Raw genomic sequence first — 15,165 nt, forward strand, 5'->3', positions numbered from 1 at the left:
AATTGCTGCTTCGCGTGGAGTGGGTTGCGGTTGCCCTGGCGCTGGCGGGGGTGATTTCAAATTTTTGGGGATGCCGCTAAAAGAGCCCATCTCACGGGGCCACCCGTCCCACCCGGCAAGTCACTCGTGGGCGGAGGAAGCACTGTCAGCATGTTGTTCTATCACACGTTTAAACACATTGCTAGGCAAAGTGGATCTGCATTGGTCTTCCGCCGGTATCACCTATATCGTAGGGTGATTTGCGTGGGCATTGACTTTTCTAGATCTAATGTGGAAACATTCCGAGGGGATTCCTGCCCATATATATCTGAAAGCCGTGGTTCATTCTGGTCTTGACGTCAGATCAGTTTCTTTGTTGCCGATATCGCCGATGAAGACGTGGATACCGCCGATTGGGATGATCATGTAACAGGTGGGGCTTCTCCTAGCCGGAACCCAAGACTCGTCATTGGGGACGATGGGAACGTTGCCGGCGTAGAGGACGCACCCGATGGCGACAGTGTCGCCGGTGCCTGGGAAGGTGGACCACGCACGGATCCGCCCTCCAAGCGCCTCTTGCCCTACGGTGGGTACCAACTATCATTGTGTGAATGACGAGTATGCCATGGAGGGTACCTCACGGCATGGAGAGAGAGGTGGGCGAAAGGCGGGAATCTACACTGATGGTGCGACACAAGTTACCCAGCTTCAGATCTCGCAACGGTGGCAAAACCCTGCGTCTTTGCTACAATTCACTATAAGGGCAACAAGTGGGCGATTACAATGAGAGGATTGGTTCTGCTTCAAGGGCTCCCTGGATCCGACTTATAAAGGCGCCAAGATCTAGGGTTTACAAGGAGTAGTCCATGTTGGGCTCTAATAGCGCTATCCTAACTAGGTACACAACTTGAGGTACACGTAAGGATCTAGATAACCAATGTCGGTACAGAACCAACTAACTATGTCGATGCGGATCCGGGTAGAGCCAATCCATGAAGTATATCCACAATAGGTGGTGTGCTCCAAAGGGTGGCAAACGGAATATCGTCGGTCTCGAGCTCTGGGTGACAGGGGAGTAGGAGAGGATAGATACGCTAGAGAGGACATGGGACGGGTGCTCAGCTGCGGGGTTAGCGGTGGCTAGCGAGATGTGTGTGAGAGAGCATGGGGTGAAAGAGGAGCGGGGATTTCACGAGGGTTTGTTAATTTCAGACGGGCCTAGTTGTCGGTGCTCAGAGGTGCGATGAAGAAATTGACGGGCCGGTTGCTTGGCAGGAAATAGAACACCAAAATTCTTATTAGGTAGTAGAGACTCGGCGGATTGATGGTCAAGGAATTCCTTGAATTTTGCACGGGGTAGCCTGGATAGACTAAGTAATGCGTGTTTTTGAATTTTCTATTGGTTCCGCTTATCATGTCATGTGAAATACATGACTCAGTCGGAAGAGGTCTAACCGTTGATGAGAGATCTCGCTCAGCTGACTAAATCTAGTCGTCAACTCGCCCCACGGTGGGCGCAAATGTCGTGGTTCTTTGATGACATTTGTCATTGAAGATGGCGTGAAGAGAGTAGGGTGAGTCGACATTGGAGAATCATGCCTAGATTTGGGCCTTTTTGGATGGGTGGGTCACCTTAGGTATGGCTGTGGTGCCCCGGACGGACCGAGGAGCGGGTACTCGTGTTAGGAGAGGCGTAAACTATGGTGTGCCTGCTGCGGTACGGGGGTGGGTCATTACGGGCCTGATTTGGCCCCAGTCGGGCCTGTGTGGGCCTAGTGTGTCCTTGCTGCTGCATCCGGTCACATATTGTCAACGGCGATGGAGGTCATTCCCTGCCGCATGCTACTAATGTCGTCCCTCGCCGGAGTCCCTTCTTCTCGATCTTGCCAGCCTCACAACATGGGCCATGGTGAGATGACAAAGGTGATTGGAAGACTGTGCTAACGTGTGGTGGTGGGTGGCAAGTTTTTTTGGTGCGCTTCAGATCATCCGGGGGTGTGGTTTTTTGAGTTTGGGACAAATTGTTGCCGTCTCAATAATGGCGTGTTGATGCTTGCGGGTATCGATATTCCTTCGTGAAGGCCGTGGTGTGTACCACTTCCCCGCTCCCCATACCATACCAGATGAAACCTTAGGATCAGTTCGGGCAGCTGCGTAGTTGTTGTTGCTACATGTCTTTGAGGTGATGCTCGTGACGTAGTGGTTCATGGTGCTAGGAACGTGGTGGGAATTTTCCCGGAGGGCAAAACAATTGCTAGCCATCTTCGTTTTCGTCGATCTAGCGATGTTGACGTTGTTTCTTTTCCATTTTCTCTCTTTATTTCTTTTGGGCTTGCTGTTGGAGATATGCCCAAGAGGTAATAATAAATTAGTTATTGTTATATCTTAGTGTTCATGATAAATGTTTGCATCCCATGCTATAATTGTATTAACCGAAACATTGATACATGTGTGTTATGTAAACAACAAGGAGTCCCTAGTAAGCCTCTTGTATAACTAGCTTGTTGATTAATGGATGATCATGGTTTCGTGATCATGAACATTGGATGTTATTAATAACAAGGTTATGTCATTAGGTGAATGATATAATGGACACACACCCAAATAAGCGTAGCATGAGATCAAGTCATTAAGTTCAACTTGCTATAAGCTTTCGATACATAGTTACCTAGTCCTTCGACCATGAGATCATGTAAATCACTTACACCGGAAGGGTACTTTGATTACATCAAACGCCATTGCGTAAATGGGTGGTTATAAAGATGGGATTAAGTATTCGGAAAGTGTGAGTTGAGGCATATGGATCAACGAGTGGGATTTGTCCATCCCGATGACGGATAGATATACTCTGGGCCCTCTCGGTGGAATGTCGTCTGATTAGCTTGCAAGCATGTGATTGGATCACAAGAGATGACATACCACGGTAACGAGTAAAGAGTACTTGTCGGTAACGAGGTTGAACAAGGTATGGAGATACCGATGATCGAACCTCGGACAAGTAAAGTATCGCGTGACAAAGGGAATCGGTATCGTATGTAAATGGTTCAATCGATCACTAAGTTATCGTTGAATATGTGGGAGCCATTATGGATCTCCAGATCCCGCTATTGGTTATTGGTCGGAGATGAGTCTCGACCATGTCTGCATAGTTCACGAACCGTAGGGTGACGCGCTTAAGGTTCGATGTCGCATAAGTAGATTCGGAATATGAGATGGAGACCGAAGTTTGTTCGGAGTCTCGGATGGGATCCGGGACATCACGAGGAGGTCCGGAATGGTCCGGAGAATAAGATTCATATATGGGAAGTCATTTTCAGGGTTACCGGAAAAGTTCAGGATTTTTCGGTATTGTACCGGAGGCTCTAGAAGGTTCCGGAGGGTACCATAGTGGGGCCCACCTATCCCGGACGACCAACATGGACCGGAGGGGTCGCATAGGCCCACATGGGCCATGCACACCAGCCCCCAAAGGCCCATGTGGCTGTACCAAGTGGATAAGATCAAATCCCTTGAAAATAGGGACTTAACTTGGGGGGAAGTTCCCCCCTTGTTTTGGCCGACCCAAAGGCTTGGAGGAGGGGCCAAGGCAGCCCCCCACGCCTATATAAGAGGGAGGGGAGGGCTGGGGCGCAGCACATCATCCCCCCAAGCCCTAGCCGCCCCTCTCTCCCTCCTCCTTCTTGCGCAGGCTTGGCGAAGCCCTGCAGGAATTTCTCCTCCACCTCCACCACCACGCCGTTGTGCTGCTGGGATTCCGAGGGGATCTACCACACCTCCGCTGCCCGCTGGAACGGGGAGAGGACGGGCTTCATCGACACCGTACGCACGACCGAGTACGGAAGTGCTGCCGGATTGCAGCACGGGATGATCGACTACATCAACAACGAGATCTAATCTCGTAGGCTTTGGAAATCTTCGAGGGTTAGTCTCACATGATCTTCTCGTTGCTTCGATCTTGGTAGATTAGATCTTGGGTGTTCCATAGATTAGATCTTGGATTTATTCGTCTTGCGGTAGGAAAATTTTTGTTTTCTATGCTACGAACCCCATCAGTGGTATCAGAGCCATGTCTATGCATAGATCTGTTGCACGAGTAGAACACAATGGTTTTGTGGGCGTTGATGCTTTTGTTGCTTTAGTTTGTGTACTTTGCATCTTGCGGGATGGTGGGATGAAGCGGCCCGGGCTAACTTTACATGACCGCGTCTCATGAGACTTGCTCCACGCTTGACATGCAACTTGTATTGCATAAGTGGCTTTGCGGGTGTCTGTCTCTCCCACCATAGTGAAGATCCAATTTACTCTTTCTATTGACAACACTAGTATCACCGTTGTGGTTCATGTTCGTAGGTAGATTGGATCTTACTCGAAAACCCTAAACCACGTAAAATATGCAAACCAAATTAGAGGCGTCTAACTTGTTTTTGCGGGGTTTGGTGATGTGATATGGCCATGATGTGATGATGATTATATTTGATGTATGAGATGTTCATTATTGTATTATGGCAACCGGCAGGAGCCTAATGGTTGTCTTTAAATTTGTTAAGACCTGCGTGTCTATTCATCATGTAATAGCTTTATTTCAAGTAGTTGTTATAGTAGCTATAAGTGATGGACAACCATGAAGCGGTGCCATGGACCTTGGTGCAATGCTGGTGATGATGGAGATCATGCTCATGTGCTTTGGAGATGGAGATCAAAAGCACAAGAAGAAATGCCATATCATATCACATATTATGAATTGCATGTGATGTTAATCCTTTATGCATCTTATCTTGCTTAGATCGCGACGGTAGCATTATAAGATGATCCCTCACATTAATATCAAGATAATAAAGTGTTCTCCCCTCGTATGCACCGTTGCTACAGTTCGTCGTCTCGAAACATCTCGTGATGATCGGATGTGATAGATTCTACGTTCACATACAACGGGTGTAAGACATGTTGCACACGCGGAAATACTTGGGTTTGCTTGGCGAGCCTAGCATGTACAGACATGGCCTCGGGACACAAGAAACCGAAAGGTTGAACACGAGTCATATGGATGATATGATCAACATGTTGATGTTCACCATTGAAGCTACATCATCTCACGTGATGATCGGTTTTGGTGTAGTGGATTTGGATCGTGTACCACTTAACAACCATGAGGGATGTTGTATTAAGTGGGAGTTCATTAGTAATTAGATTAAAACATGAACTAATTATCATGAACATAGTCTGAATAGTATTTTGAATTAAAGTTTGTAGAATTGGCATCCGTTTTCTACCATGCGCTAGTCTTGTAATTGAGATAGAAATACTGTTAAGTCTGACAAGTAACTTTACGGACTGGTACCGTATTGTTAAAGAATCAAGATATGATTAAGTCCTAATGCAAACTTTTAGTAAACCTCACATTGATGATTCAAAGAGCAATGGTTTCAATTAGTACAAAATCATCTTGTCTCCATGAAACTTGAAGTTCAAATCCGTTTGAAAAGTAAGGAGCTGAAAATTTTGTTTTCAGAAATAAGCGAGGTATGAGATATATGTGATATCTAAGACCTTATTGCAAGATGATAGAATATAATCTAGTGAGACTACATAAACTCATAAGTTTTATGGGAATGTACGAAGGTTGAAGACGCCACGCGTCCCAATCCTCCAACTAAGTTGGGCACTAACGATATTCGCATATCCATGAAGTGATCGTCCTTAGTATGCACCGTTGCTAAGACTCGTCGTTTCGAAGCATCACGTGATGATCGGGTGTGATAGATTCTACGTGTGCATACAACGGGTGCAAGCCAGATTTGCACATGCGAATACTGAGGTTAAACTTTACGAGCCTAGCATGTACAGACATGGTCTCGGAAAGTCGTCATGATATGATGGATAAAATTATGAGTGAAATTGTTCATCATATTACAAAGTTACTAATAGTGAAGTCTGGAACACTTGTCATATGATGATCAACTTCAAAGTAAGAACCTCAAGGTTATTGATATTTGACCAATGGACCTAGAAGTTATTGAAGGTGAAGTGTTTTCTGAGAATGGGGAAAGCTAAAAGAGAAACCACAAAGATATTTTGGCAGAAAGAAAGAAAAAGACTAGAAAGTCTAGCTCATGTGTATATAGATGATATACATGTTATGGATGTATTCCTTGTTTGGTCACATAATAAAATTCTTGGGTATTTGTACCAGATTGGTTGGTATGAGATGTCATACAATACAACGCAATACAAGAAGACGATGGCCTAAGTGATCGATAAGGAATGTGGTAATAATGCACGTCTGGAACATAATAAAGTGTTATTATGTTTGTCGTTGGCATTCTACCTAGCCCTTAGAGTTTATAATAAAGAACTTAATAAATTGTTATTTTGCTCTGGTCAAATGAAAACAATGAGTTGTTCAAATTATGACATTGCTCCATGTACGATGGATAAGTTATTATAAATCTTAATGGTGAAACACACATACATAACACCGACGCTAAAATGCCATAAGGCAAATGATTTGAACTCCACTCATTAGTGGAACCGCCATTTAGGTCATGTTAGAAAGGAACGCATGAAGGAACTCCATTTGAATGGAATTTTGGAGTCATATGATTTTTGAATCATTTGGCGCTTGCAAATCTCTTCTAAAAGGAAATGACTTAAATACCGTTCATAGGCCAAGAGTTGAACGGGCAACTAACTTAGTGGAAACATACATAGTGATGTATATGGTTCATTGGGCATAGTTGTGTGCGGGAGATTCTTCTACTTCATGAAAACTTCTAACAATGAATTGAGTATATATATGTGGATATATTTCGATAAGGAAGAAGTTTGAGACATTTGAATAGATTCAAATAAATTTCAGCATGAAGTGGAAATCATCGTAATAGAAAAGTCAAATATCTATGATTGGATCATAGTGGAAATATTTGAATTACGAGTTTTAGCGAACATCTAAGAGAGTTATGAAATCGTTCTACAACCTCACGTTTCTTGGAGTATCATAGTGATGATGAAGTATCCGAGAGACATATCCAAACCTTGTTGGATCAAAGATGAGATAAAATATTGATGCCATTATATTTTTATGGATTATGCTTTAGAGACTACCGCTTTTACACTGAATAGAGCATCATCATGATCCGTTGAGATGACACCATACAAGTTATGGCATGGGTATAAACCCTAATAGTCCTTTCTTAAAATTTTGGTATAAGTAAATGAGTTTACAACCAAAACCGGATGAATGTCTTTGTTGGTTATCCCAAGAGAATGGATTGGGAATTCTTCCCACTATGAAGTAAAAGACAAAAGTGTTTGTTAATGTTACTTGCTTATTTCCAAGAAATTGTTTTCTAGCGAAGTATTTGAGTGGGAGGACAATAGAACTTGATAAGGTTTATGAACCCGAGCGTAATGATCGGAGTAGCGCAGCATCGGAATTGGTTCCGAAGCGGCCGCGACGATCATGGCTCCCATGACTACAAAGTGTTTTAGCCATGGAGATCGAAGTACACATTGAACCTTGTAGGTATGGTTTACTTTGTGATCAAATAAATGATTTGTGGACAAAGGATTGTTTTTGAACAATGATAAACCAACTACATACAAAGAAGTTATGATGGGCCCTGACTCCGTTAAAATGGCTATGCGCCGTGAAATCCAAGATAGATGAATACTTTTTGAAGGTAAATGGATCTATAAAATAGATGGACTTGGATGGAATATCCTTAAAGAAGCTTGACTTATCGAAAAGTTGTTTACGACAAAGTTCAAAGAGTTGACTACGATAAGATTAGATCTTCTGTGGCAATGCTTAAAGTCTATGTGGATTATTCTAGTAATCGCTACATATTTCTTTTATGAGATATGATAGTAGGATGGCAGAAATACATTCCTTGCCAGAAGTGTGTATGAAGGATGTATACTAGATACAACCAAGAGTTTTTGCTAGTCCGTGGAATACTAGATAGGTATACAAACTTCAATTGGATGAAGTGAGTATCACGGAGTTGGAATCTTCACCGAATGAAATAGTCAAAGAGTTTTTGATTTCATTAGAAACGATGAAGATGCTTGCATTTGCAAGAAATTAAGTGGGAGCGCTGAGACATATTTATAATACTTTATGTAGATGACATATCGTTGATTATAAATAATGTAATTATATAATTGATTAAAAAAGGTTTCATTGAGAATTAATTTCAATGAAAGGATATGGACTGAAACATATTTAGTGTCAAGATCTATGAAGATAGATTGAAACACATAATAAGTTTAAGTCGAAGTACATAGAATGAATATTGAAGTAGTTCAATATAAAAATGTTAAGAAGGTGTTCTTTTCCATGTGAAGGTTTAACAAGACTTGAGTGTATTTGACACTCAATGAGTAAAAACACATGAGTGATTTTAGATCACGAATAATATGTACAAAGTCAGGTGTCCTGTGCTCTAAAGTGTTACGAGCATATACCAGAATGATTCATGTAATGATCATTGGACAACAGTAAGAATATCCCTGAGTGCTTTAGAAGAACCAAGGATATATATATTTTTATATGGGTAATGACAAACAAATCGCTGTAAAGTGTTGCACCGATATTAGTTTGGTCACATATAAAAGTAAAATTTCAATCTCAAATAGGCTAAGTGTTGTTTAAAAGGTAGCACAATGAGCTAGAAGAAGTCTATGCTAGATTTAGATCAGTTCTAAATATTGTGACGGATTCTACAAACGAAGGCAGAGTATGTCATTGTTTTGACAATGACTGAGGATGTTAAGTCGAGGAGTTCTTTGAGAACTTGGTGCAGTTCCGATAGTGTCCGAACTTTGAAGCTATATTGTGTATGACAATATTAGTGACTTATTTTCAGACCGCGGAATTAAGGTTCCACCAGAGGACTAAGCATATATGCCGACTCATTTGGAAAATGAGTGATGCGTTGAGACGCAAATGAATTGCACAATACATACGTTTCTGAACAGTCAGATCCATTGACTAAAACCTCTCCCGTGAGCAAAACATGATAAGCACCAGAAGGCCAAGGTGTTATATCTTTATAAATGTAAACTAGATTATTGACTCTAGTGCAAGTGGGAGACTGTTGGAGATATGCCCAAGAGGCAATAATAAATTAGTTATTGTTATATCTTAGTGTTCATGATAAATGTTTGCATCCCATGCTATAATTGTATTAACCGAAACATTGATACATGTGTGTTATGTAAACAACAAGGAGTCCCTAGTAAGCCTCTTGTATAACTAGCTTGTTGATTAATGGATGATCATGGTTTCGTGATCATGAACATTGGATGTTATTAATAACAAGGTTATGTCATTAGGTGAATGATATAATGGACACACACCCAAATAAGCGTAGCATGAGATCAAGTCATTAAGTTCAACTTGCTATAAGCTTTCGATACATAGTTACCTAGTCCTTCGACCATGAGATCATGTAAATCACTTACACCGGAAGGGTACTTTGATTACATCAAACGCCATTGCGTAAATGGGTGGTTATAAAGATGGGATTAAGTATTCGGAAAGTGTGAGTTGAGGCATATGGATCAACAGTGGGATTTGTCCATCCCGATGACGGATAGATATACTCTGGGCCCTCTCGGTGGAATGTCGTCTGATTAGCTTGCAAGCATGTGATTGGATCACAAGAGATGACATACCACGGTAACGAGTAAAGAGTACTTGTCGGTAACGAGGTTGAACAAGGTATGGAGATACCGATGATCGAACCTCGGACAAGTAAAGTATCGCGTGACAAAGGGAATCGGTATCGTATGTAAATGGTTCAATCGATCACTAAGTTATCGTTGAATATGTGGGAGCCATTATGGATCTCCAGATCCCGCTATTGGTTATTGGTCGGAGATGAGTCTCGACCATGTCTGCATAGTTCACGAACCGTAGGGTGACGCGCTTAAGGTTCGATGTCGCATAAGTAGATTCGGAATATGAGATGGAGACCGAAGTTTGTTCGGAGTCTCGGATGGGATCCGGGACATCACGAGGAGGTCCGGAATGGTCCGGAGAATAAGATTCATATATGGGAAGTCATTTTCGGGGTTACCGGAAAAGTTCGGGATTTTTCGGTATTGTACCGGAGGTTCTAGAAGGTTCCGGAGGGTACCATAGTGGGGCCCACCTATCCCGGACGACCAACATGGACCGGAGGGGTCGCATAGGCCCACATGGGCCATGCACACCAGCCCCCAAGGCCCATGTGGCTGTACCAAGTGGATAAGATCAAATCCCTTGAAAATAGGGACTTAACTTGGGGGGAAGTTCCCCCCTTGTTTTGGCCGACCCAAAGGCTTGGAGGAGGGGCCAAGGCAGCCCCCCCCCACGCCTATATAAGAGGGAGGGGAGGGCTGGGGCGCAGCACATCATCCCCCCAAGCCCTAGCCGCCCCTCTCTCCCTCCTCCTTCCTGCGCAGGCTTGGCGAAGCCCTGCAGGAATTTCTCCTCCACCTCCACCACCACGCCGTTGTGCTGCCGGGATTCCGAGGGGATCTACCACACCTCCGCTGCCCGCGGGAACGGGGAGAGGACGGGCTTCATCGACACCGTACGCACGACCGAGTACGGAAGTGCTGCCGGATTGCAGCACAGGATGATCGACTACATCAACAACGAGATCTAATCTCGTAGGCTTTGGAAATCTTCGAGGGTTAGTCTCACATGATCTTCTCGTTGCTTCGATCTTGGTAGATTAGATCTTGGGTGTTCCATAGATTAGATCTTGGATTTATTCGTCTTGCGGTAGGAAAATTTTTGTTTTCTATGCTACGAACCCCATCACTTGCTTGTGCTCTAGCCCAGTTGACTTGTTTCGAGGAGGAATATAGGCCTTAAGGTGATTCACAATGTGAAGATACCTGCCCTTTTGGTGAAAATAAGCCTAAGAATGGGTCGAGGACCTCCCTTGCTAATTTTTTAAACTTTTTTCAATAAAAGCGTTAATCTCATTATGAGGTTTCCCAATAATTTTTAATATTATTCAATTTTTTTCAATAATAACCTTTAATTGAATGTTTTTATATGAATATTTATGTTACTTGAAATATTTTTCAGCTATGAATATTTATGTTATTTATATGAATTTTAAAATTTATTTGGATAATTTTTGTAATATATAAAAATAAAAGACAAACTAAATAAAAATAAAAAACAAAGAGAATAAATTGAACATTCTAAACATATATACACATGAAAAAATAAAACTGAAAAGAACCAAACTGAAATTGAAAAAATGAGAGAAACAAAAAAAAAACCCTAAAGGAACCAAAGCCGAACCACAGCGAATAAGCGTAAAAACAAGCGGTAATCCACATTTGAACATGGGAGAATATGCTCCTGCTATATAGGAAAAATATTTTCAAATGTAAAAAAAAATCTAAAAACAAAATTGGTGCTTATAAGTCGAGATTATACGTGTGCACGTTAAGTTTCGCGAAAAAACTAACATTTTTGTGTCCTGTGTAAAAAAGACAAAGAAATATCTTGTGAAAAGTTTTTTTAAGCACCAAATTTTGTATTTTTTTTCCACGCGACACTTTCTAAGCACATATGATGTCGAGATGTACACCTCAATTTTTTTCGAAACTTTTTTGACATTTTCAACTGCGCTAAAAAAACATTTAAGAGCCAAAACGCCTCGTCCACAAGCAAGCGGAAACCTCGTCCGGTGAAAAGAGCTAAGAAACAGAAGGAATTTGGGCCCACGCAAATGTGCACCGCATTGAGCGGCAAATAGAAAAGACCAGCGATTCTGGTCTTGTTTCCTTCAGAGCCTGGCTGTGGCAGTAGTGAATGAGCCAGGCCACGTAGTTTCGCAGTGGAATATTGTAAGTGTGCATTTTCAGATTTGTAGCACTGGCCGGCGGAGATAAAGGAGACAGCGTCCCAATTTTCACTTTTTGCTACTTCTAGCTATGTTGGACGTCAGCTCTGGCTAGTACAGCCACCTGACGGTTTATGTATTCCGAATGATGTTATCTCTACTATCTATACTACTTAATCTATATCTATATCTATACTACTTAAAAAGACTAAAGTGGTTCCTTATTCTGCCATCCTCTCTCAATACGTCAATTTTGGTCGTCGTCGTCTCCGGTTCCGCTCGCGCCAACATGGGCCGCACCAACTTGGGCCGGGACAGGATCACCTGGGGAAAAATCCACCTCCGCTCCACAAACAAGGACCGCACCCCCTAATCACTCGACCTGCCCTCAGCCGCCGCCGCCGCCGCCCTGCCCTCTGCTGCGCTCAGCCGTCGCCGCCGCCGCCCTGCCGTCAGCCGTCGCCGCCGCCGCCCTGCCGTCAGCCGTCGCCGCTGCCACCCTGCCCTCAGCCGTCGCCGCCGCCGCCCTGCCCTGCCCTCCGCTGCGCTTCAGATCACCACACGGACCAACACTGTCGCCGCCGCACTACTCCTCCTGGTTCCTCCATCAACAAACCCTATCCAGATCTACCCCTAGCTGGAATTCGCGTTGTTGCGCGGAGGGGAAATAAATGGTAGTTTTCTCTCGCATGGATCAACGCCAGGGTTGTCGACCCCATGATGCCCGTGGTCTGAGGTAGGCTAGGCAGTTTGCTTGGTTCTGATTGAACCCTATTTTGAGATGTTACAGCAATCTAACGCTTTTGTGATGCCATTGCATGTGGCGCTGAGCAGAAAACTGGTCTTCTCTGCCGCGCTCAGCCTCACCATCAACATCATCCCGATCTGTGGTATGGGGGTGCTGTCGATTGTGTCTCCATACAGTGGCATACCCAGAATTTTTTTAGAGCCTGGGTACAAAGTCTCGTCTAGCGAGCAAGACAAAGAGAAGGACAGATCGACTTGAATCAATTTCATCTCTGTCTAGGTTCCTCAATGTGAGCAGTCGTCAAGTATAGGCTATGGAACAATTGTGGACCAATTGTTGCTGCTAGGGAACAGCCGAACAGGTCCAAGTTCACCCATTTAAAGTCACAGATAAGACTACTATGTAAGTAGAGAGCTTGCTCGAGTCAGAACATTAGCCATAAAAGACCCAGTTATATATGTCGCCAGGGACCGCAACCTAGATAAGTGTGAAACCGCTGCAAAAAAACCTACACCAATTACTATCCTAGGAGCGGTCAAAATGTTGCAGTAAGTTCTGTTCAGGTTTGTTCTATACTGAATTTATTTTTCAGCATAGAAAGTTTTGAATTTTAATTCTTTTTTCTTCCAACAGTATATTCATGCAATATCACACCTTTCCTAATTCGGATAAGAAGAGTCAGGTAATTTGTATGGTAGCATTCTTGTTGCATCGCTGAACTGCTGGTGAGATTCTGTATTATATACCATGTGCTTGTAGTATGGTCGCACCATTGATTCTGGCTTAAAGATTCCTGCAAGGCTCTCTGGTTATGTTTTTTTGTTGAGGTAATCTTGTTTAATGGTCACACAAAAGTGTGAGAGGTAATTGTTCCATATGCTCATACTGTGAGATGTATTGTTCTTCTCATGATTTTCCAGCAAATTTAAAATTGAGGCTTAGTGCTCAAAATAACAATATTTATTTTAGCTTGTGATATTATGTGTTCTCCGGAGAATGGAATTAGAACTGACATCAGATAGACTTGTTAAATGTTTGTACCAAACAAAAGATGGTATGTAACTCTACAAACTAGCAGTTCAGCATACATGCTTTATAAATATATTCATATCTGTTGCAAAAAGGAGGAACACCATTAAACCTTCTACTGTAGTAGTCCCAAACTTAGGAGAAGGTGACAAATAGTTTTTTACCTCGCAGGTTCACATGCTGGGAACTACGTTGGGTGTGTTTATCATCAACATTGGTCTCGAGTCGGTTCACCCATATTCAGAACGAATCAACTGATATTTTCTCTTGTGCCTATTTTCTCTTGTGCCTCTTCTTGTGCTGGAATCTAGATCCAAAGGTATTCATGCTACATATTTGATCAAGAATATTAGCTTATGTATATCAGGCTGTAGCTTTTTTTCTTCTACCCAGATCTGAAATGACTCGATTTGACAAGTGCGAAATCTTCATCGAACATATGCTCATTGAAATGTTTTTTTGGTGTTGTCTGGCCGATGCGAATTTGATGATTTTTCTTATTGATAGACAGTGATTGGCAAGGAGGATGGAACGACCCTCGCTACCTTCACATATCAAAATTTCCAAGTCAACACTCAGTTATATCATTATCCAGAAGATTAGTGAGATTTAAGCCAAGGGTGCCACCATCTCAACTGGTGAGCATCCATGTTCATATACTCACTGTAATTCAATGCGAAAATATATGTTCATATATTTTGTTCAATTGTTCCTTACAAATTTAGCAAAATTTTTATTTGATCACTTGTTGAGAAAGAGAAAGATAAAATAAGTTTATGTTGTTATATATATTGTCATATGGTACAACATTTATATTTTATCTATTCAAGAATCATGTGTACCTTCACTGTAACACACAAGCAAATGTCAACCAGGACGGCTATCTATATGGGATCACTGTCTCATGTGGTTGCGCAGAAACCTATTTTCGTTATGCAGCACATACACTATTTAATAGGGAAATAGCAGGCTCACTTTATTCTAAAATCTTGTGAAATTCAGATTTCCCTGAAGTTACGCCACATGTTATTCATTCCCCATACCACCTTAGGCTCGAAGGTGGAGAACATAGCAGATTTGTAGTTTACCATTTGTTAGAGATTCAGAAACCTACCGGAACATTGTTAGCAAAATCAATATGGGAATGTAAATACCACTTCAGGCACTTGATTGTCTTTCATTGTATAATTGGAGGTTATGGCTTGCCCTTCTGGTACTTCATTCATGAAATTTTGCGCAAGGTCGCTTTTAATAACATTTCTTGACTGGATGATCTAGATATCCTCTATTATACGCTGATTATTGCCTGTAGCTTGTTTGAATGAGGGAGGTTAAATAATACCTGTTAAAGGCCAGTCGACCAAGGATCTAATCCAACTACTAGAGGGTGTGTACATGCAAGATGTAAGTCTACGTTTCATGTTGTTTGTAAGGGTCTTGCTTCTGGTTCTATATTCGTAATGTCCAATGTGATATCATGTTACAACATGTTGTTTGTTCTCTGTTATAGTTTTGTCCCTTAGGTTGCTCGTGTGTCCAAGGCCCAAAAACCTA

General features: G+C 42.4%; 1 long non-coding RNA gene across 1 annotated transcript; it reads left to right on the forward strand.

Annotated features, from left to right (window-relative positions):
- The first annotated feature begins 12,377 nt into the window (after positions 1 to 12,377).
- LOC124649048 lies at positions 12,378 to 15,165 on the forward strand. Its single transcript, XR_006986517.1, has 4 exons — positions 12,378 to 12,570; positions 12,669 to 13,145; positions 13,216 to 13,930; positions 14,119 to 15,165. It is a non-coding gene; the product is annotated as an uncharacterized LOC124649048 (long non-coding RNA).

The sequence above is a fragment of the Lolium rigidum genome, chromosome 4 (assembly GCF_022539505.1).
Source record: "Lolium rigidum isolate FL_2022 chromosome 4, APGP_CSIRO_Lrig_0.1, whole genome shotgun sequence".
Taxonomy (NCBI): Eukaryota; Viridiplantae; Streptophyta; class Magnoliopsida; order Poales; family Poaceae; genus Lolium; species Lolium rigidum.